The sequence below is a fragment of the Tursiops truncatus genome, chromosome 2 (assembly GCF_011762595.2).
Source record: "Tursiops truncatus isolate mTurTru1 chromosome 2, mTurTru1.mat.Y, whole genome shotgun sequence".
Lineage (NCBI taxonomy): Eukaryota > Metazoa > Chordata > Mammalia > Artiodactyla > Delphinidae > Tursiops > Tursiops truncatus.
This window is the reverse complement of record NC_047035.1, coordinates 153,244,172-153,268,727: the sequence shown is the minus strand read 5'-3', so window position 1 is coordinate 153,268,727 and position 24,556 is coordinate 153,244,172. Positions and strand designations below refer to the sequence as shown.

Genomic DNA, 24,556 nt, shown 5'->3' with positions numbered 1-24,556 from the left:
GGCTCATCTTCCCCTCCTTTACTACCTAACCCAAGAGAACGTGGCTCAAGCGCCACCATAGTGCGAACGAGCCCCAGATGGCCAATGGCTTCTGGTTTGTCCCATCTTTGGTGGAAAGAATCTGGTTGAGAGTGCAAAGGTCTAAAGGAGTCTGTTGTTTATCTTCTGGTTGATAAACATGTCATGCACCCAGTGGATTATGCAAGCCAAAATTCTGGAACTGTTGTGAGTGGCGCTTGTTGAAATGCATAACCAATTAAGATATCCTCAATGACTTGATGAACTTTGGGTGCGAGAGGCAACTAGCAAACCCCCTAGTCAATGTCGCCCTAATGACTTGCAAGGCAGGAATCAGCCATCTCTAAGGACAGAGGGATGTGCATCCCAGCCCAATTAAAAAAATGGGATTCAAGCTACTAGAAATCAAGCAATAGTATGGTGGGAATAAGAGATAAAGCTTTAACGATAATAATTTCATGTGCTAGACACTATGTTAGGGGATTAAAACCTGTGTTTAAGAATTTCCTCCAAACTTTTATTTTATTTACTGTGTATTTATTTTATAATTTTTATTTTATACTGGAGTATAGTTGATTAAAATGTGTTAGCTTCAGGTGTACAGCAAAGTGATTCAGTTATACACATCCATATATCTATTCTTTTCTTCTGAGGTCAAAATTATACATGGGTTCTAAGTTCACGCCAATATTTGTATTTCAATGGCCATCTATTACTTTTTAAAGTTATGTTGTTATCAACATGCTTCTCAAAAAAACTTTTAAAATGTGGCTCGAAATAAAAGCAGTGTGAACTTTCCCAGAGCAAAAACTTGGTAAAGGAATACAATAAGCTGGCTTATGGGATGGGCTCTTGTAATAATAATGTTACTCCAGAAAATGTGGAGTTATTTGATTCATCGCATTAATGGGTCGATGACTGGAAATGTCTTTCTGTTCCTCTCCTTCTCCCCCCCCCCACTAGTTACTCATACAATATGAGCACATGGAAGCTATTCAAAGTATACTTGTGAAGTTGAATCAAACGTATCCAGCTTCATCCTTTTACATGAGAAGAGAAATTAACACCCTTGGATGCTCAAATACTTGCCCCACAAGTTGTTGAACCAAGACAGACTTCTCCGACTCACCAAGGCTGGAATTCAATAGAGGCTAGAACTTCCCAGACATGATGGCAACATTCCTAAGTTAATTTTAAAACATATCGCAAGTTCCCTTATACTAGGATCTCAAAATGCCATACTTTTAGTACAAGACCATGATTGGCATGCAGAGGATCGAGTGATGCATGAATGGTTTAATGCCACATACGAACCCCAAAGTCTTGGCTTCATACAGGAAGTAAAAAGCACCAAACTGTGAGAGCTGACAAAGGACGTTTTTCTAAGTCAATGCTCCAGGCACCTGAGAAACTAAAGTTCTTCTTCATCTCAAAACCTTCTTATGACACAAAAGACAAGAAAAGGACAAAAAGGTCATTTAGAGGAACGTAGAACTCGAAAAAACCACCACCGATGCAATGTGCTTCCTAAACTAGACACAAAACACACGGTGTTGAAAGTATTTTAATGATTTTTTTTTAAGTACACAACCTGCTGGCTTGCCCCACCATACTGAAAGAGGTTTACACACTAATGCTTTTTCTATGAAAAAAAATAAAATAAAAGACTTGTTTTCAAATAGGATTCATCTGAGTTATCTTCGGCAATTCCCCCCACCCCCAATCGGATGTCAGGTAAAACTACTAGAAAATTCTGTAGCAATAAACCTTTTAAACAAGAGTAAGGGAAAAGGAGATAGGCAAAGTATTTCCTAACACTCCAAGAAGGTAGCATTTCTCATTTGACTTAAAATGTTTATCGAACTCTTCTCAGCATCTTGTGAAAACTATTCGGCTCGATTTCACGGAGATGACTTTTATCTTTTTTATGTCGTATTTTACATCGTCAATAGGCCAAAGCTGAATCGTAGAAAGGCTGATAGGGAGACACAGAAAAAGAGAATTACTAACGCAAGTGTAAGATAGGTCTTGAGCGTGTTCCAGCCTGGACCTGCTCAACTCAAGGGGTAAACTTCAGATAAGCATCTCGGGTCTCGGGTGTTTAACTGAACCCAACCTTCCAAACTTTTCGAGGTTTGCCGATAACTAGTAATTATATTGTCATTTAACAAAAGGACCTGCATTAAACCAGAGATGTTACATTAATGGTTAAGTTCACATCCATTAAAAACATGCATCTACCGCTTGCATTGGGGTCTCCGTGATGGGTGAATGGAGAGGGAAACTATTGTGGGTTTGAGGCCATAAATCAATGTCTAAATACTACTTGTCAGGTATTGAAGTTACGCTAATGCAAGAAGTTTTACTTCTTTCCAGTGTATAGAGGTCAGAGTAGGAGGGACAGATACGTAACTTAAATGGAAACATTGAGGAAAATCCCCATAGAATAAGATATCAACATACGAATCTTGAAGAAAGTGATTATATCTAAGTTGGGATTTTAATCATCCATCTCTAAGGTAAATGCCAAATTCTTGGGTTTCCAGAGGAGGCAACAGAAGGGCTGAGGATTCATCCATAGAATCTAGAACACTTTCTTCGAAGTGCTTTTCATTCTGACTAAAGTATACATAGGGGTAGAAAGTAATTTGTCAATTTTCTCACTCACAAACTTAAGAAGTGAATAGATAGCCCTTAACTGCTTCCTAGGCAATCATGATAATAAGCAACTTTAATACACAAGGTCTTTTTACATTTCTTATAGGCATACAATTATTCTTCCCTATACAACGGCATACAGCGGCAATTGGCTATATGCTGAAGTCAAAGTCAGCGTTTTTAATGCATGTAGAATAAACGTAAAGTTAACATGAATAAGGTATCAGTGAAAAAGTCACATGAGAAAACTTGCAATTCTTCTTTAAAAGGGATAGACACTGTTTGTAACTAGTTCTTTTTCCCTAGTCAGAGACCAGAGCTCTGCGCCAAAGAGGGGGAAAGAACGCATAAAATGGAGCCTGTGATAAAGGCCCTGCGATCCAAAAGTGAGCAAAGGCTTTTAGGATCCAAGAAAGCAGAGTATGAGCCAGAAGAGGGACTCTGGGGCTTCAGGAAGGACACACGCAGTCAAACTAGGATCAGAATTCAAACCAAAGTAAAAACTAGTCAAACAGCCGTACTAAGAAAGGTCATAGAGAAACAGGGACAACAGGGAGGTCAAGTTCTCTTATCCTTTATTTATTTTATTTATTTTATTTTTTTAATATTTTCTTGGCTATGCCATGTGGCAGGTGGGATTTTAGTTCCCCGACCAGGGATGGAACCTGCGCCCCTTGCACTGGAAGCACGGAGTCTTAACCACTGGCCCGCCAGGGACATCCCTCAAGTTTAGCCCACCCTGACCTTGTCTCTACAATCCAAGGCTAAAAAGAGGAATACCAAGTGTCTAATGGTCTTTGAAAGTTTGGGGTTTGTCTTTATAAAAGTTAGCAAGTCTGTGTACCAAAACCTCTACGATCCTGGTCATCCTGAAGCCAGGTTCCGGCCTTATCATTGGCTCTTCAAAGCTTTTCAGTGTCTCCCTCCTGCCTATCAATCCAAGTCCAGGTCATCTGTGAACTAACCACGGCCTCCGACCTCTGCCAGACACAGATTCTACTTTCTAGCCAAACCCAAATGCTTGCTCTACTCACCTTGCATCAGCTCCGTGGTGTCTGAGTCTTGTGCCATTGCCTCTACCTGGAATGTCTTTGCCACCTCCCCTCACAGCCCTGCACCCTCGTCTTCCAAATCCTACCTGTGCCCCCAAGGCTTGTTCAGATAGCACATCTCAGATAAAGCCTTCCCAGATTCTGTATCTCCATCTAAACCCCATCCCACAGGCCATGTTTTTTACGAACACCATCTGCTGATTTGCCCCAGCCTACTGAAGGGAGTTTGAACATCGATATTGCATCTAGGAAAACTCTTATCTCCAAATAAGATTAATCTGAGTCATCTTCCTTGTTTCACCAGACAGTCTTCTCTGATAGAATCAATTCTTCTTGTACCTGTCCCTTTCCATTTCATCTTTGTAACCCTCCTCGTGTCATTTGCAGCTAAATGTTCACCACCCCACTTTCAAACAGTGGCTGACCTTGGTGCTATTTTATTTTTTATTTGGGGGGTGCCAAAACCATGACAAGGAGGTGCTCCACATTCCTAAATGCAGTGACCTTCAAAAAGTCCCGTCAAGAGCGACGTTTAACAAATGACCTGCTTGATTAGATTTGCATGCGGTGCTTACCTCACAGATATCTACAAGTCTGGGGCAGGCAGTGTGGGAGACAGGGCAGATTCTAGAACACCCATGTCTTCATCAACAGGTCCCCAAGAGCTCCATTTCTGACGTGAGTAGCCTGACACCCCAGCACACTGGACAATAAAACCTATTGTGATGCCCGTCAGCAGTGGGTGGAGGAAATTTGAAAATCTGTCTAGAAATTCAGGAAGCAATGAAAGTGATGTAACCAAAGCTCAAAATGGTCCAGTGTTTTTTGGGGTTTTTTTTTTTTAAACAGGAAAAATTGGGTTGATTCCAATAATACTACATACAACTTATATTTAGAGCAGAAAACGAGATCTGATTCAGCTCGGCAGATCTTCTCGTGTACCTAACTAGAAAATAAAACAATGCAGAGTTGAATTTAACAAGAACATCAAAAAAAAAAAATTGTGAGGAGCACAAGAGGTCAAATGTTAGGTTGCAGAATTGCCTCAGATGATTTTATCTTCCTGAATCTAAGCATATTTGTTTGACAAGTTAGTCCTGGTGGTTGATTTAAGTGGGATTTTGTTGTTGTTGCTGCTTTTATTGTTGCTGCTGTAGCTTTCTAATCCAAGGATCATATTTACAAAGGAAAATATTAACACATAAGCTAGAATTTGCTAGAACGTCTTTATCCTGTTTCTTTAAAGAGATACATATTTATAGATATTGAAATCACTGACTTTATTTTGACTGGATTTATCAGCCTAAATTAAAAATGTCTATTCCATTAGGGAAAAAAATACAGAGGAGAAAGTTGTTCAAGAGTACACTCAAAAGAGGAAAACTAGAAAGGATCCATTAACCACTGGCCTAATCAATTAGACACTTAGTAAAGAGAAGGATGGCCAGGGGCTTCCTTGGCGGTCCAGTGGTTAAGATCCCGTACTTCCACTGCAGGGGACATGGGTTCGACCCCTGGTCGGGGAACTAAGATCCCAGGTGGCAAGGCCAAAAAAAATTTTTTTTAAATCTGTAAAACAATTTTAAATTAAATTTAAAAAAAAAAAAGAAGAAAGAAAGAAAGGGTGGCTAGCTCAGGAATGGGGTAATCTCCAGGTCCTTTCCAGGTGTGGAATAAGAAAGGCTATGGCCAAGAATAACTTGGCCTTCAGCAACCTAAAAGATTTTCTTAACTTATAAGAAATGTAGAAATACTAGAGAATATACAGAAAAGGATGACAAAAATAGCTCATGTGTTGGCAAACAATATCTTTAATGACAGGTAAACAGAGAATATCTTTGGTCCAAAGAAAAGACAATTAAGGCATATATTAGGACCACAATATTTTTTTCACGGAATCAATGTATACAAAGTGACATTGAACAAGCTCAGAGGTGATTATCATGAAAAAAGGAAATGTAACATAGAGAGCGATGAAGGAAAGAAGAGGAAATGAACATATATTTCAACAGGAAGAAACCAAGTGAAGTAAAGGAAGTCATTACAGAAGAATTATTAGGTCCTAAAATAGCTTACTGGAGGAACTTGTGAAACATTCTTTTCCGGGAGTCTTCTGAAACAATATTTTCTAGTCTTGTGGTATCCAGAGACTAGAGGAACTCTTGTTCTTCAGCCCCCAAAATCATGGTTTAGTTTATGGAAAGACTGATGTGAAAAAGACTGGAAACATCCGCACATGTTATTTATTTTTTTAATCAACAAAGTAGAAGTCAGAAGTCTAGGCTTTTATCCTAACCATTTATGTGATTTAGGAAGACACTTAATATCTTGGATGGTAACATCTATATCTATAAAATGTCTGCCTGTATCAGAGATGTTGTGAAACTAGCTGATGCCATACCAATAGTATAAGATTTTGCTATTGCTCTTTCTAGCAGAACAATTATTATCGACATCATCAAAACGTAGCTGTCCAACTTCTGCTTCTAACAGTATGGGAGACCACATTTTCTAAAAGTTCCTCCTAATACATTACAGCTAAACCCCAGATAAATTATAAGAAACATCCCTTGTAGTATATTGCTGGGCTTAAATAAAGACAAGAGGACTCTCCACACAAACAAATAAACAAAATAATAATAATGAGCTGAAATCAAAAGTAGAAATAGAAACTAGGTTGCCCTGGAAACAAATGCTCATGCCAGTTCTAGGAACTGGATAATAGATATGGCCCTTTGCACAGTGGGAGAGCTTGAGCTGAGATTCCATGTTTGTATGAGGATGCAAATAAAACAAAAATAGTCCAATTTGCCCCTGGCTCCTGACAAAAGTAAATATAAATTCTCCATGAAGGAAAGCATCCCTAATTTATGCTGCTGGGATTTCCATTGGTTAAGAGCAGGAAAATATGAACTGAAAATCAATAACTGTCAAAAACACATTAAAAAAAGCCACGATAAGTGATAATTGACAGAAACAATAAAATCAGATTTAGATTTAGATTTAGAATCAGATGTTAAGTCTTCAGATATTGGAACTATGAGACAGAATGTGGAATAATTATGTATGAAATGTTTAAAAAACTGAAAGATTTTAAAAATTGGCAAGAGTAAATAAACCTAAGAGATTGTTAAAACAAAATGACCAGACAAATTTTCAAATGAATCAAATAGAATTTTATAAATGAAAAATGTAGTGGTTTTAAATTATAATATTGATGGTTGAGTTAAACAGTGTATTAGACACAATTAAAGAGTGAATTAGTAAATGGGGTGATATATTGAAGAAATTATCTAAAATGCAGAAATCTTAAAACAGAAGTTAAGGAATATAGAGGAAAGACTGAAAGGTCTAATATAAATCTAAATAGAGTAGCAGAAGGAAAGGCAAAATGGAGGAGAGGAAATATTGAAAGGAAGAATGTTTGAGAATATTTCAGATGATGAAAGACATGAATCCCAAAATTCAACGTAAAACAGCAAAATAAATTAAAAAGAAATATACACTTCATAGTGAAACTGCAAAACAGCAAAGATAATGAAAAGATCTTAAAAATAGTGACAGCAGACATCACAACAACAGAGAAAGCCAGAACACAACACAATAAGAACTTCAAATTGCTAAGAGAAACTGACTAACCACCTGGAATTTGGCATGCAGCAAACTATCAAAGACAAAAGCAAAATAAATGTACTTTTAAATCAACAAAAACTGAAATGGTTCACCCCCCAAAACTTTCACTAAAGCAGCATCTTTCAAACATCTTAGACTGCAAAACAAAAATACCCACTTGCTAACAACTGAAAAAAAATCCTCAAAATAATACTTAATCTTCTTATGTAACTATTGTGCATTCTGATTTTTATATTCTATTTTATTTTCATTTTTTAAAAAATGAATAAGGAAAACAAATAATTCAAATAATAAGAAGAAGAACAGAAAAGAGAGACAAGTAGAAGACATAAAGTAAGATGGCAGGACTATAATTTTCCAAAAGTGACTCCAGAAATAAGAAGGCAGAATTGTCAGTTGAAGAAGCTGATTCAGCCATTTGAAAGAGTCCCATAAAACAAAACAAAGCAAAGTAAAACCCACCAGGTCAGACAGATGATAGGTGAGTTCTAACAACTTTTCAAGGAGGAGATCGTTGGACACTTATTCAAACTCTTCAGAGAACAGAAAATGAGTGAGCAGCCACCTCTGCCAACTCGACAAGGCTAGTACATCTTTGAAAAATAAAAGCAAGATGAGAAGAGTGTTACAAAGGAAATTACAGAGTAATCAATACTGAAAATCCATACTGGCACATCATGCCAAGAAAAAGAACTGAAAGGCAAGAATTGTACAGCATAAAGCAAAATTGTCTTTATTTGATCATGATTACACTGTCTATATGAAAACAAAACAAAAATATCTACAGATTAAGATTAGAATTACTAAAAGAATTTAACAAAGTGGCTGAAGGTAAGATCAATATATAGAATAATTTGTATTTCTACCCAAAGGTAAATACAAAACCTCACACTGAGGAATAAATCTAACAAAACAAAACCTTTACAGAGAAAAAAAAGTTAAAATTTCTTGAAATACACATTATAGAAGGCCTAAAGAACATATAGGTCCATGGATAGGAATATCAACAAGATATTAATTTTTCCTAAATTGATCATTAGATTCAATATAATTTTCAACAAAATTCAAACGAAAATTTTCAAGGAATTTGACAAGTTGTTTCTAAAATGTATAAGAAAATAGAACTACCATGTGACCCAGCAATCTCACTACTGGGCATATACCCAGAGAAAACCATAATTCAAAAAACACATGTGCCCCAATGCTCATTGCAGCAATATTTACAGTAGCCAGGACATGGAAACAACCCAAATGTCCATCAACAGAGGAATAGATAAAGAAAATGTGGTACATGTATACAATGGAATGTTACTCAGCCATATAAAGTAACGAAATTGGGTCATTTGTGGAGACATGGATGGACCTAGAAACTGTCATACAGAGTGAAGTAAGTGAGAAAGAGAAAAACAAATATCGTATATTAATGCATATATGTGGAATCTGAAAAAATTGGTATAGACAATCTTATTTACAAAGCAGAAATAGAGACACAGGCATAGAGAACAAAGGTATGGGTACCAAGGGGGAAGGTGGGTGGGTTCAGTTGGGAGATTAGGATTGACATATATATACTACTGATACTATGTATAAAATACATAACTAATGAGAGCCTACTGTATAGCACAGGGAACACTACTCTGTGGTGACATAAATGGGAAGGAAATCCAAAAAAGAGGGGATATATATATATATAGATAGATAGATAGATAGATAGACGTATAGCTGATTCATTTTGCTGTGCAGTAGAAACTAACACAACATTGTAAAGCAACTATACTTCAATAAAATTTTTTTAAAAAAAGCAAAGAATTGAGAATACCCAAAACATTATTAAAGAATAAAAAAGGGGGGAGTTCTTTTTATAACAGATACCAAAATGTATTATAAAATAATAGTAACTAAGACAATGATATTGATGTAGGGATAGACAAGCTGATCAATGAAACAGAATAGAGAACTCAGAAGCAGGTCAGTGCACATATAAAAACTTGTTAAATGGACCACGTGTGCCTGTTGTTCACTAGAGAAAAGGTTATAAATAAAAGGATAATTCAATAAATGATGCTGAGATGATTATGTATGCATATATAAAGTGTGAAACATATTCCCTGTCTTATAAAGTGTGAAACATATTCCCTATCTCCCATTAACCATTAAGACAAATTCCTGTTAGATTACAAACTTAAATAAGAAAGGCAAAATTTTAATCATATTAGAAGAATAGATAGAAAAAATATCCTTATGATTCTGAATTGGGAACATTTCTTAAACACGATACCCAAATTAAAAAAAAAATCAGTAACCACAAAAACAAATAAATACTCCATTTCAAAAGTTGTAAAGATAAGCTACAAACTTGAAAAAGTATTTTGCAAAAAAATAGAATCAACAAGTTTTTTTTTAATTCAGAATGTATAAAGGACCCCAAACAACAGAAGAAAAAGATGAACAACCCAGTAATGAAATGACCAAAAGATATAAATAGCCATAATAGAAGAAAGGTCAGTAAACAACCTCATTAGTAGTCAGGGCAATACAAAATTAGACCACAATGAGATGTTATTTTACATCTGTCAGACTGGTAAAAGCTAAGAAAATAAAAGCTATTACTTACACAGTATTGCTATATACCCAGATACTGTTCTAAGTGCTATACATATATTCACTCACTTAATTCTCACAGAACCCTTAGATCATCATCCCCATTTGGCAGAGAAAGCAGTGGAGGTAAAAAGAAGTGAAAGACTTTGTGCAAAGTCAAATGGCTAGTAAATGACAGAGCAGAAATGTTAATCTGGACCTTGGGTTCCAGAATCCAAGTCTGGGGAGCAATAGGAACTCTCCTATCTTGCTAATGGAAATTAAAGTGGTGTCACTATTTTGGAAAACAATTTCCGTTATCTTATAAAGTTAAACATCTGCATACCCTTCAACTCAGCAGTTCTACTCCTAGATAGGTAATCAAAAGAAACTTTCACCCATATGCTTCCAGAGACATATAAAAGCTATTCAGAACACCACCATTTGTTATTGAAACAACTAAAAGTGGAAAATATGTCAACCAACAAGAAAAGGAGATATTACTCAACCATAAAAAAGAATGAAATAATGCCATTTGCAGCAACATGGATGGACCTAGAGATATCATACTAAGTGAAGTAAATCAGACAAAGACAAATATCATATGAGATCACTTATATGTGGAATCTAAAAACAAACAAGATACAAATGAACTTAATTCCAAAACAGAGAGACTCACAGAATAGAAAACAAATTTGTGGTTACCAAAGGGAAAAATGGCGTGGGGGGTAGGGATAAATTAGGAGGTGGGGATTAACAGATACACACTACTATATATAAAATAGATAACCAACAAGGACCTACTATATAGCACAGGGAACTCTACTCAATATCTTGTAATAACCTATAAGGGAAAAAAAACTGAAAAAGAATATATATCCTTGTATGTATAACTGAATAGTTATGCTGTACACCTGAAACTAACATTGTAAATCAACTATGTAAATCAACTAACATTGTAAATCAAACTAACATTGTAAATCAACTATTGTAAATCAACTATACTTCAATAAAAAATTTATTTTAAAGAAACATAAAATAAAAAAAAAAGAAAATGGGTAAATTCTGCTATACTCATACACAATACTATACAGGGGTGAGAATGAATTATAGCTATATGCAAAAGCACTGATGAATCTTAGGTATATAAAGCTGAATTTTTTTAATTGTGTAGAAGACTAAATTTAGTACAATATTTTTCTTATACTCAAAACCAGCAAAATTATTATTTAGGGCAAATATATGTGTAGTTTGTTTTTAACTACTTACAAAGAAATGATAAATGTTGAGTCATAGCTGCTTTGGAGAGAAGGGAGAGAGATCAGGATGGAATCTGGAAGAAGCCTAAATTTCTAATATTTTTGTCCTAAGGTGAGTGAATGGTTAGAGGACATTTGTTTTCATTTTTGTGTTTTATACTTACATTTAGGTTACTATACATACAAATAACACACAATCAACATGTTTAAATGCACATATGTTTATTACATGGTATTATTCTGTTCAGAAAAAACACTAACGTATACATAATTTCAAGATTTCAATCTCTATTTAATTTGAGTATCATGAACTAGTAATACAATAATGAAACAGAAAGATAGAAAATGATGGCCAGAAGTTTACAAACAGATTCACTATTTTTCAACTCCAAAAATTTGGTAAGCGATATACTTAGGTATATACAGCACTTTAAATGTGGGATTTCAAATATAAAGATCCTCTCTGGGCATTTACAACCACACATTTTTGAGAAGCGTGTCTGCTCCAGTGGTTAGTCACTATTTGTTCTAAGTTACCAAACAACAGTTAGTAGTTTTGAACTGCAAGCCCAATCACTTTACAATTCACCCTGCCTAATTGTTCAAATTTGCCCTATGTTTATGCTTATAAATCTGTTTTCCATTGGGATGGAGGATTTAACTATTCCACTCACATCTGCACTAGTCAATCAGGGTCGCTTGGTAAGTGGCAGATAGGTTTCTGAGCAGAATGGAGAATTTCAGGAGATAGAGAAATCATGATTTGGATGAGAAACCACTGACTCAAGATAATTAACTCAAACTATATGAGAATAAAGATATCACATTCCTAATACAGATCTCGTAAAGCTGCTCCCAGGCTGCAGGCTTAGTTAAATTGTCCTTGTATACAAGATACTTAGTTTAAAACACATAAGATAAATTTAATTATGACCTGGAGCTTCTTGGAATGTAGGTACAGTCAGCCCTCCATATCTGTGGGCTTCGCATCTGTGAATTGGACCAACTGTGGAGCAAAAATATTCCCCCCCACAAAAAATCCAGGAAATTCCAAAACACAAAACTTGAATTTGTCACTAGCAGCTATTTACATGGTATTTACTTTGCATGTACTAGCATTTACATTGTATTAGGTATTAGAAGTGATCTAGAGGTGATTTAAAATCTATGGGAGGATGTGTGTAGGTTATATGCAAATACTATACCATTTTACATATGGGATTTGGGCATCCATGGATTTTGGTATCCTGGAGATTCCTGGAATCAAATCTCTGCAGATATGGAGGGACAACCATATCTTGCAATTGCAAATCAATTACAGTGATCCCTTGACAGCTTCCCTGTCTCTCCGTCAGACAGAGGCAGAAAGTCTACTCATGGAAACCTGCTGGTTGGTCAGTCTAATCTTCCCATGTTCTCTCTCATTTTTAGTGATTTGAACATGTTATTCCCTCTGCCTAGAGTGCTCTCCTCTAGGCATTCCTTGTCCCTCCTTTTTCAAGGTGAAAATCCCTGCTCAACGTTGAGGTGTAAGCTTAGACCTAACTGCCTCCCAAGGATTGTCACAGAACCATCTCATGCTGGTCTCTGTGTGCACCATCGGATGGCCCCTCGGGACTGTAGAACGATTCCCCCAGCTGCTGGGAGGACTGTCGTCAACCTTCTCTTCAGGAATAGTGCTCAGCCGAAGAGAACCTCCTTGCAAGAGATCACATCCCTTGTCTCAGCTCCAAAGGGCCCCTAAGGTTCAGAGCTCTCTGTGCGTTTGGCTGAGGTCATTGTTGTGAAAACGCCCTACTCCCCCCTCTGCCTATTCCTGCTTCCTTCCCTTACCCACAGATGTTGATCCTGAAAGCACTCCACAATACATTCCCAGCACATCAATATCCATCTCAGAGGACCTGACCTCAGCACATGCCTCTCCCAAGCCTGGGTAAGTACCACCCCTACGTGGAACAGTAGACATCCCTGTATTTTCCACCATTGTGTTCGTGTTTTAATTGCCAATTGATCCCTCTATCTCCCTATCAAAACTATACACTTCTTGAGATCAGGAATCATATCTCATTCACCTTTGTATCCCCAATACCAAGAACACATTAGATGCTCAAGAAATACTAGTTGAAAGAATGTATCAGTGAATGGAAGGGTGCAGAGAGATATAATATTTATGCCTAAAGAGATATACTAGTTAGGGCAATGCTGGTTGCTACAACAATTAAACCCCAAATTACAGTCGCTTAACACAATAGACCAGGTATTGGCGACTTGTTTTGATAAAGGACCAGACTGTAAATGTCTTAGTCATTGAAGGTGATACAGTCTCTATTGCAACCACTCTGCTGATACAGTACAAAACCAGCCACAGACAGTACGTAAACAAGTGGGCATAGCTGTGTGTTCCAACAGAACTTTATTTACAAAAGTAGGTGGAGGGCCAGATTTGCACCACTACAATAGTTGACCAACTCTTGCCCATGTAATGGTGGATGCAGGTGTCACTGGTTACTGGCATCTTTGCTCCTGTGGTAATTTGGAGGTTTATGTTGCTTTTGTTCTGCAGCTCCATCATTCCCTAGGATCTCAGAGTCCTCTTTTTTCATTTGTTGGCGGGGAAAAAAGACACAGCTGTTTCCTAACGTCCTTGATCTGGAAATTAAACTCAAAACTTCCACGCCTATCTCATTGCAAGAACTAATCACACAGCTGCAGCTGAATGCAAAGGCTGAGAAATGCAACATCTGGCAAAGCAACAGGCCCGCTGGGCAATCACTCCATATTACTGAAGGGAAACGTGAGGTTGTGGTGGACAGCTAGCTGTCTCTACTACAGGAGGGGAATTTTTCCATTTTAATAAAACAGTCCTAAGTAGAGGTTTCTATGCTCTTTCTCCTGTCTTTGTCCTTAACATGTGCACAGGTTTCAAGATCTATGTTATTCATACATTTAGGTATTCTTTCACGGGGATTCAGTGATGAACCAAAGATACATAAACCCACACTGCTTCTGGGACATAATGTCTGTCTAAATACATCCAATCATCACCAAAATGTGAAAACACCCCAGTGATAAAGGCAGTGGTAACCAACTTTAGTCTGGGGAGTCCAGAAAGGCTCAGCAAAGTCATATTTGAAGTGAGATCTGAAAAGAATCAATTGGCAGAAGCATGAAGGGAAAAGGGCATCTTAGGCAAAAGCAACAGAATGCTCTTCTATCCTAAGAGCAAGGAAAAGCTATTATGTCTTTTTTATTTTTTTGAGTATAATTGCTTTACAATGTTGTGTTAGTTTCTGCTGTACAGTAAAGTGAATCAGCTATATATATGCATATAACCCCTCCCTCGTGGACCTCCTCCCCCCTTCCTTTTCCACCCATCTAGGTAATCACAAGAGCACCAAGCTGAGCTCCCTGTGCTATACAAAAAAGCTGTTATATCTTAAGCGAGAGGGTATCATGATGAAACACGTATTCCTGAAAAATCACTTTACCTCCATTGCCAAGAATAGCGCGGATACTGCATGGAGACCAGGTTGGGGGATGCTGTAAAAATCTAGGATGGAGATGAAGAGATAATAAGGAGGATGCACGGATGGGGAAAAGTGGATGGACCCAAGGGATATGTGGAAGGTTAAGCAAAGAGGACACAATGATGTATTCTCTACGAGAGAGAGAAGTAAGGGAAACTGGAGCCGTACACTAAGAACATGAAAGTGAGGGAGAGAAGCAGGTTTGGGCAGAAGAGAACCAGGCTTGGGGGAGAAGATCTGGGGCTCTGTTTGGGGCGTGTTGAGTTAGAAGTGCCTTCGAGATATTCAGGTGGAGATGACCGAAATGTCACCACTGGCTTTAGCAACGTGGGGTCACTGGCAACTTTAAGGAATGCTGACTCATTGAAGCAATGACGTTTGTTTGAGGAGTGAGTAGGCGGACATTGAGTATAAAGAATGCCTTAATGAAAAGAGGTGGAAGGACAGACGTGATACAGAGAGATTCAAGGGAAAGATTTTGAACCTTGGGAGAAGGGAGTATAATTCAACACCAACGGAAAGATCCTGTTACAGAGAGAGATGTGAGATATGCAGAAAAAGAAGGGATCACCAATAATGCAAGTTTAGCAAGAAGGTAGAAGGGGATGGGATGCAGAGCAAAGATGGGGAGATTTGTTTGAGCTGGAGGACAAGCTCTTGAACTAGAGTGAAGGAAGAAAGAACAGGTGTAGGCACAAGATGTTTTCACGTTCAGACACCAAGAAGATGGAAAAGTTGCCATGTAATAGTTTCCATTTTGTCTATGATACAGGAGTCAGGGTCATTAGATGAAACAGAAGGAACAGCATGAGAGGGGCAGCTGATGGGAGGAAGGGTGATCAGAGGGTCTGAGACTGAAGAACATTTGAAATAGTATGAAAAGTAGGAGAACGAGGTGAACCAGGGAACACACTGGCGTGGCAGAGCTGTAAACCCACTTGAAGTTCGTGACATTAATTTATAGGAGTATCAATCTGACCCATTTATTTACCTTTCTCCCGCAACCCTGGAGAATAAGGTCTCAAGCAAACTGATTAGCAAAGACAAAATCAGAATCTCTAATTGCTAGATTTCTGGTCCACACACTTTTACCCATGCTCCTTTCCCTATTAAAGGAGAAATAGAGGAGAATAACACACGTCGAGCCATTACAAACATTAACGATTTAATTCTCACAACTACCTTATGCAATAAATATGATATCCATCTTACAAAGAGAAGATGAAGTTTGGTAATTGTTGCTTCAATTCAGAGCCGGAACCCACACTTTTCCCACTATGCCATGCTGCTTCTCCTTTCAAAACAAAGTTAAACTGTGTGTGGATTTAATCACACCTCCAATCCCAAAGAAATGTCAAAGCAGCTGCAACCAGAAGTTATCTAAGCTTCCACCTTAACGGCATGCCAGGAGGCAGGCTCTGCTCAAGACTAAGGAATTAATCAAACTTCATTGTATCCCTTGACACGATCTACTTTTAGACAGACTTAGCTGTGAACTGAATTCTGTCCAGTCATTTCCCAAATACTAACCTGACTCTCCCCAGTATGCAAAACTTTCCATTCACTGTCACAGAGTAATACAGAATTTATTGATATGATAGTTTAATAAGCTAAAACTTAACAAGGACAATGAATTATCATCCTACTACCCCCTCTACCTCCCTCCCTCCTCTCCAAATAAGTGAACTATAGCCCTTCTATGAGGTTTTAAGGAAAACAGAGGAGACTGTTGATGTAGGTCAAAAATCATTAACGATCACTTGAACTCCCATTCTGACCACCCAAGGGTGACAGTGGCCCCTCTAGGGCTCAGAAATGATGGAGAGAGTCTCCGGGCGGATACTGATGAGGTAGCATATTAATGAGCACCTTCTCAATGAAGCAAGCATCTCAAATGCTCGCTAACGCTGCCTGAGAGATTTCCTTGCCAACCGATTTTGATTTAGACAAATCCAGAGTTGACCACGATTGCTACTTTTCTAACATGATGGAAAACATAAGATGGAGGCTGCTTGCTCTAAGTGATGGTGTTAAAAATACCACCTAACACATGAAGAGTTGATTGAATTCTTCTCTCCAGAAATCCGTCCATTGTGCCCTCTTTCTAAGGTTTTCTCTAGAAAATTTACTTGTGAGTTCCAGTTGTTGAAATAAAGATCTTGTGATGCTGCACCCTTACTAGGTACTAGGTTCACATCCCCAAGCAGCTCTAATGAACACCTGGTCCCACAGCATCATAACCATTTTTAGACTTCAAAGGGACTTCGACATCGCCTTTCTAGCCCAACGCCCAGAGTTCAGAGATGAGAAAACAGAGACCCAGGAAGATGGAGTCACTAGTCCAAAGCCACACAGCTAGTGAGCAGCAGAAGTGGAAAAGAACCCAGACCAGAGACAGTTGCGTGCTATGGAGAAGATGTATGTTCTAAACAGAGGGTGGCAGATGAACAGGAAAGCGCCGAAGAGTAATTTATGACTCTGAAAATGACTCTAAGGAAATTAAAGAGAAAACTTACAAATGGAAAGCACAAGTAAAAGTTAAGCCTCTTTTCTTGACACAATACCCATAAGAAGCAGAGATGTGAAAGGGATGAATGTTAAAAAAAAAATGTGATTGTGGCAATACAGGTGTTTAGGTGAAGGGACATATTCCATTTTTATCTGTGGAAAGTGATCCAGGAGGGGAAGACAAAATGCCTTTCTCTTTACTCTCACAGATGCAACTCATACATTTGTCTCTTCAAAGGAAGAGGAGGTAGGGGAGTGTTTTTCTTTTTAAATAAATTTTTCAAGCCAGGACAGGAATACACCACTCATTCCGTGGGGTGATCAAGCTGAGGGCCGTTCACCCCTAAAAACAAACCCATTGTGCATGACTTTTCCCATATATGGATATAAGCTCAGGTGACATCCCTTATAAACCCACAAAAGGCCTATTGAAATCACCATTGAGTGGCACTGAAAACATTATAAAGTCACAAAGTTTGATTTCTAGTTCATTTTTCCTTCATGAGAACCCATGCCACGACCACTGTTTCTTCATTTCCTACTCTCTCATTTGTTGAGTTTTAATGTGTTCATGATGAAACAGTACTTTCCCTTTCCATTAAGAGAAAACCCTCATAAAATGGCTTAAAAGGAGTTTGCCTTCTTATAGTCTGTGCCATGAAACTATTTACCCCCCAGCAAATGGACCCATCAGCTCTGCCCAAAGGTCATTCCAAATCCACGGAATGTGAACACACTTTTTTCAGAGTACTAACAATAAAAATGCTAAATTACTTGTACCCAGAAGTGGGATTGCTGGACCTCATGGTGGTTCCATTTTTCATTTCTTGAGGAATCTCCATACCGTTTTCCACGAGGAATCTAAAGTCAGCAAACCCATCAAAGCAGAACAGAATGGTAGTTGCCGGGGTCCGGAAGGAGGGAAAAATGGGGAGATGTTATTCACTGGGTATAAAGTTTCACTTATGCCAGAGGAAAAAGTTCTAGAGGCCTGCTGCACAATATCGTGCTTATAAAAATAATTCTGTACGCTCAACATTTTATTAAGAGGATAGATCTCATGTTACATGTTTTTTAACCACAAAAACAAGTGAATTGCTTGTACTGGTGGTGAATGTAGTAAACAAAACAATGAAACCTGTTGAAGGGGTTTGTGGGGCGTTCATGTCTTGAGAACTTGGCTCAGGTTAGCTTGAAGAACCCAGAAGGGACTCCGGAGTCACACCCACTCAAGAAGGGGTTTGTTCAGTGCTGTTTATTTAATGTCAAAGGCCAGAGCTCTTGTTGCCCTGAAGTGTTCTAGAGGGTTCTCTAAGAGGTGTGCTTTTCTGCCGTGAGGTCACAGGTGGAACTATTTTTACACGTGTGCTGTCACAAAAAGTCAACATTGAGGGCAAGATCAGAGAAGGCAGACCTAGTCAGTCAGAGACCAGAGTTAGATTCTCCCCACTGTACCCGTCAAGTTCAGTCTGCAGGCTGCATGTTATGTCTGGGGCACTTGTACCCATGATGAATAATCCATGTGCTTCTGCTTCCCTTTCCAGATAAGAGGCAGTGAATTCATTTTGCCATTTTTCATACACACCTAGGTACAAATAGTTCGGTGGCTAAAATAAATGTTCAAATATCTCACTGATGTGTTCTTATTCAATAAAATAGTCATAAGAATACATTTTTCCCTGTGGAACTCAATAAAGCTCCTTTTTATTTGAATGGGGAAAATAGTAAACCACCAAACATTTTTATTTTTTTCTGAAATGATCCTTGGCCGGGAGGTAGGGGTTATTTGAAGGAAGGAGGGGGAAAAAGGAAAGGTTCTTCACAACTCGTCCGTAGAGAAGCTAATAAATAATGTTTCCAGGAAGTTAATGGTTGCCTATACTTCGACAGGAGAACGTTTTAAGAAGGGAACCAACCTCATCATTTTCCTGCCACGTTTTTCCTATAAATTTGTTTAATGCAGGAAAGCACAAGCAAGCTCCCCTTTGCTCTGTTCTCTCAAACTCTCCAGTTCTGTGTAGGAAAGAAGAAAAAAAAAGTAATAGAGTCTGACATTACCTGAGAATGCTTTATTTTGTTCATGTTCCCAGGTTCCTAGTACACAACAAGGAATCTTCCTGCATCTCCAGTGGGGTGCATTCTTTAAAATCACTTGAATGAGAATAAGGAAAAGTCCTGGAAATCATGTTATAAACTGGCATGATTGGGATGACTGGGCAGGCAATGTACTGTCCTTACCAGTTAAATACCTGCCAGTCTCCATCCTGGTTGGGAACACTCTTGCCTTCAACCAGGAAGGGCTGACTTATTTCTCTTTGAATGAACTGACCCTCTGTTGCTACCAGGAAAGGCACTTCCAGCCTTGGAGACAGGAGGCCTGGGCGTGGCTTCTGCTCTGCTGGGTGACAGAGCAGACATAACGCTACCTACTTCAAAGGACAGCGCTGAGGCCCAGGAAAAGTCCACGAATCTGCTTTGCAAAGGCTAACGATGCAACTGGGAGCTGGTTTATCTGTTTAGTGGAAGATGTGGAGTGCAGGGCAGATCCCTACTAAGAAGACAATCTTCCACACCAATTTTCTTTTTTAAGGCGCATGAGGCGTTGTCAAATGACACGAGAGTTTTGGAGGCGGTTGCAAGAGGCCCGTGGGGGACTATGGCTATAAGGACGAATAAATGTACGTCTACACACATGCATGCGCGCACACACACAGGCAATACTGCTTCCCCACTAGGAGCCCGACCGTCAAAATCTGAATCCAGCTTTTGCCACTTCATTTCTGCGCCTCCTGGTTTGTGAAGTGTGGGTAACGCTACCACACACCGTACTGTGTTGTTCACAAGTTAAAAGTGTTCATACGTGTGAAGCACTTAGAACAGCGTCTGGCACATGACAAGCCAGATGAGGCCAGGGATTTATGCCTGTTTTCCCGGTGCTGGGTACACAAGACATAGAACAATGGGCCTGTAGTAAGTGCTCAGTAAACCCTTACTACCTGAATGAATGAATGAATGAAGATTCCCTGCAGCATAAGTGAACTCAGCTCTGTCCTTCTCTGGCTGGTGTGGCCTTTCTGCGTTTTAGGGATTATTTTTCATCCCTTGAAGGAGTTTGGACGAGAGGGTCGCTAAGGCCCTCTCAAGTTTTACAGATCCAAGTCATTTTAACAATCAGAAATATCTATGCAAAAATTCAAATTCTTACACCCTCAAGCTTTGCTGTCTCCCTTTACCAAAAAAAAAAAAAAAAAGCGGGGACGGGGTGGGGAAGGAGGTTAAAATTCCTTACTTTAACCGTCTCCACCCGCACAGTGATAAGGTGGAAATAGACGCTCCATTATGGAAACTGCTGCGGAAGCTTTAGAGCAGGGATGGGGAGGAGAGGCGTCCACATTGCGCGCCTCTCGGAAGGGGCGACGGGCTTCGGGATCAGGCTTGCGCCTCTTCGGCAGCACCTCCCCCCTCCATGAGGCGCCCCCTCTCCTCGGGCCGGGCCGCAGAATCCGAGGTGGGGATGCAGGGATGGAACCGGGACCTCGGGGCCAGGCTGCAGCGGCGCTCAGAGCCTGCGGCTTCCAGCAAAGTCCAAAGGGGCTGCAGCAGGCAGCGGCTCAGGACTGCAGAGCTCAGCGTGTTTCTGCAACTGTTTTGACGATACTTTTGAGTGTTCCCATCACTACCGAGATGCTACCGCTCTCCTCATGACCACAATCTATTAGCTCCAGTAGCTTTTGAGCGGCTGAGCCTCGCCGCAGCTTCCTGCTTACCCTGCGCGCCGCTGGGCCGCTGCCAGCCCCCCGCGGGGACCGTGCTGTCAGGGGGCGATGCCACCCCTCCTCCACCGCCACCGCCACCGCCAAGTGGTCTTCCTCTCTGTCGAGAGGTTTGCCTTTTAATAAAAAGATCCTCGTAAACTCTGGTCAGCAGTTTCTAACAGGGCATCATAAGCCCTCCTTGCAGACCTCCTTAAGAAAAGACAGCTTTTAAACTTTTGCTGCTAATAAGGGCATTAAAATCCAGTTACCTGGATCCAGGGAGGCTAGAAGGCCTAGGAACTGCTGCAATTAGGTCTTGTTTATAAGGCATGATTCTACCCTATTACTGGTTTTGTTTTGTTTGTGGTTCTTTGGGGAAGAATTGCAATTCTGTGTGTGTGTGTGTGCATGCGTGTGTGTGTGTGTGTGTGTGTGTGTGTGTGTGTGTGTCTTGCACACAAGCTGGAGGGGGAAAAATAAGATCTGAAAGGTAAATGTTTTTAGATAGTACTTGGGTATTCACTGGGATGAATTTGAAAGAGAAAGCTCTTGATGTAGGAAGGGAATACAATCAATTTTCTTTATTTCTGCATCTCACATGGCTAGAGATGCCTTTCTGGACCAGGCAGAAGACTGAGCAAGCGGTTCAGGGGCTGCCTGTCTGACTCCCTCACCTGTTCAAGTGGCGGGAGAGGGGGGCGGTGTCGAGAAGTGGGGACAACCCAAGTCATCACTTTTGTGTGTGTCAGTTGAAACTACAAAGGCAACCAAAAGGAGGTCTTATCCGTTTTGTGTTAGTGTCAGTTGGGAACAGCAGGTAGAGGCTGCACTTTGGTTTTACATTTTCACCACCGGGAGCTATAAATAGATGAGCACATGTGGCTTTGTGCTCAGTTACCTGCACTGGCTCGAACCCCGTGATCTAGGCGGCTCTGACTCCCCACATGAGCAGTGGCAGGCCACGGCCCCCGCACATACATTTTCCACAACATCTGAGTAACGAGAAAAGTCGGAGTGTGTGTGTTTTGTTGTTATTTTTGTTTGAACTTTGAGTTCTAAATGTATTCTGCCTACACTGTCAACTCTGGAAGCAGGGCCTCCTCTGAAATGCCTTGAAGAGATGCTCAGAATTTGGTGAAAGAAGGAAGGAAAGAAGAGAACATCACTCTTTGGTGTGTTTACGTGTGTCTAAAACTACACCAACTCTTCTGTGTTGAAACTCTTCATTAATAGTCTACACACTGATTTTATAGAGTGTTGATCTACCAGACTGCATTTTCTACAAACTGCCTTAATTCACCCCATTTGGTAAGGAACATTGTTTTCAGTTTTAGTTGATGATGGTCTGGGTGTCAAGAGTCAGAGAAGTTGGTTTCCATTTCTGGCCAAGTCAAAAAGCAATTGCTGGGCTTCCCCGGTGGCGCAGTGGTTGAGAGTCCGCCTGCCGATGCAGGGGACACGGGTTCGTGCCCCGGTCCGGGAAGATCCCACATGCCGCGGAGCGGCTGGGCCCGTGAGCCATGGCCGCTGCGCCTGCGCGTCCGGAGCCTGTGCTCCGCGGCGGGAGAGGCCGCAGCAGTGGGAGGCCCGCGCGCAGCAAAAAAAAAAAAAAAAGCAATTGCAATTCTCTACTCCCCTCCCTTCCCTGATATGTCTCTAGTTTGGGGAATATTTACATGTGCAAAAGTGAAATATACAGGTCCAACCCATGCTATCTTCTAAGAATGAGATTCTGGAATCATCAGGGCCAGCTGATATTTTGGTCATTTATGTTGAAATGACTACTGCCTTGGAGTCGTAACACTGTTGCCAAGAAAATACATGGAAAGAGCAACCAGAAACCATCATTCCCCCTCACTGGGTTGCTTTCTGGGTACAAAAGACAATGTAAGTGAAGTTCCTGGGGTAAATTAAGTGCTCATGAAGTGGTATCTTTTACTGTTCCAACTTCTTCCATTCTTCCAATTTTCACCAGCCTGGCTGGAGGCAATCAGACTCCCAAAGAAAACGATTTCATCTTTTCCTTTGCATGAATATTGATTGAATATATCCTTAACGCTATGGTCAAATGAAGCTCACATTTATAGGCAAAAGCACTTCCCAAGCTTTTTCTACTTTCCCTAGGTTCTAAGACAGTTATTGAACCCACAGACTCTTACATAAAATCCTATAGAAGGAAATGAAGCTAGAAAGAACTCTTCTGATGTCTCAATGATTTTTAGAGCCATCAAGTTTGGGAACTTTCCCTGACAACTGCCTTAGAAACTTGAAGATGTTGAAAAAATAGCAATTATTCCACAATCACTCCCCTTTTCTCTCTTGCCTGGTGTGACCTATCATTTACATTCCCTTTACACATCCCATACGCTGACGTCTTGACAATTAATTAACTAACCTTCACAAAACGCTTCCAAGGGTGGTGGATGAAAAGCACTGCGGCTTTATCTCCACTTTTCAGGAAATTAAAAACAGAAAGGTTATGACTTACCCAAAAGTCACACAGCAAGCTCTCAGAAGGGCTGGGATTGGTACCAATGAATTCTGTGTCGAGCCAAACCACTGTAACTCTCGTACTAAGAGAATAGTCCTGACTCACCACAAAATTCAGCTCAGTTGCCTAGACCAAGTTCAGTTGTCTGATACTTCCTAGAGTGTGTAGCCTTGAATCGGGTTGGCCAGAAAAAAATAGAACTGAATTCAACTTAATAGGCAAAGAAAAAGGATAAGGAAGATCGTCAGTAAAGACTCGTTCCTGCAGCCAAGCTGTCAAGCTGTCAGCTTAACCTGGCATGGCCGGGACAATGAATACAGAAATATACCCGACTAGGAAAATGTTAGGTTCCCGGTACTGTCAAAGGAAAACAAAGACTTCTATAAACAAAGGCCAGGGTGTCTGGGGACCATTCAAGACAAGTTTACAGTCAGTTTCAAAGTTCCAGCTCTTGCAGTATTTTTGGCTCCAGCCCACAGCCTTGTAGAAGGCCTTGCTAAGGCCACCAAGTCATAACGTTACTTTGTGGGATGATGTATGGCTTCCTTTCCTTTTGTATTTTGAATTCCATTCTCAGTCTCTTTCCATGTTATTCCCAAATTGTGCTAACTCTTGCACTCCCGACGTGAGGCCGCAGTATAGAACTGTTCAAAATGTCTTTCACTACAAGATAGTCACCGTGGGAAGTAATTGCCCTGAGGAAACAATAAAGGAAGAGATTATGGCTGAATACCATCTAGAAACGTACCTGTCCGATAAAAGACGATATTGTTCAATTACGTGTGGTTTGGGACTATGCTTGGCCACAAGAAGGCAAGGTCACTTGTAGACATTAGACTCATTTTCTGACATAAAAATGTCCTCCCAAATGGAGAACCATCACAGCACAAACACAGGCAAAATTGCCCCGGGATGATAGTCATTATTATCCTGCCTGTTATTTGAAACTGTGCTTCAGGTAGTCTTTTAAAATGTGTAGGTGAGTTCTTAATTTTTTCTAACGTCATTTACCACTTGCACGGGTCCCTGAAGTGTGACCCTGCAGTATGCATCACTTCAGTGCCGGAGGATAAGG

At 39.9% G+C, this 24,556-nt stretch overlaps 1 long non-coding RNA gene across 1 annotated transcript; it reads right to left on the bottom strand.

The window, feature by feature from the left end:
• Positions 1-1,485: 1,485 nt before the first annotated feature.
• LOC141278093 (uncharacterized) lies at positions 1,486-24,154 on the bottom strand. The gene is made up of 4 exons (XR_012330372.1): positions 23,479-24,154; positions 19,152-19,248; positions 18,016-18,096; positions 1,486-1,993 (listed from the first exon to the last, which is right to left on the bottom strand). It is a non-coding gene; the product is annotated as an uncharacterized lncRNA (long non-coding RNA).
• Positions 24,155-24,556: the final 402 nt, after the last annotated feature.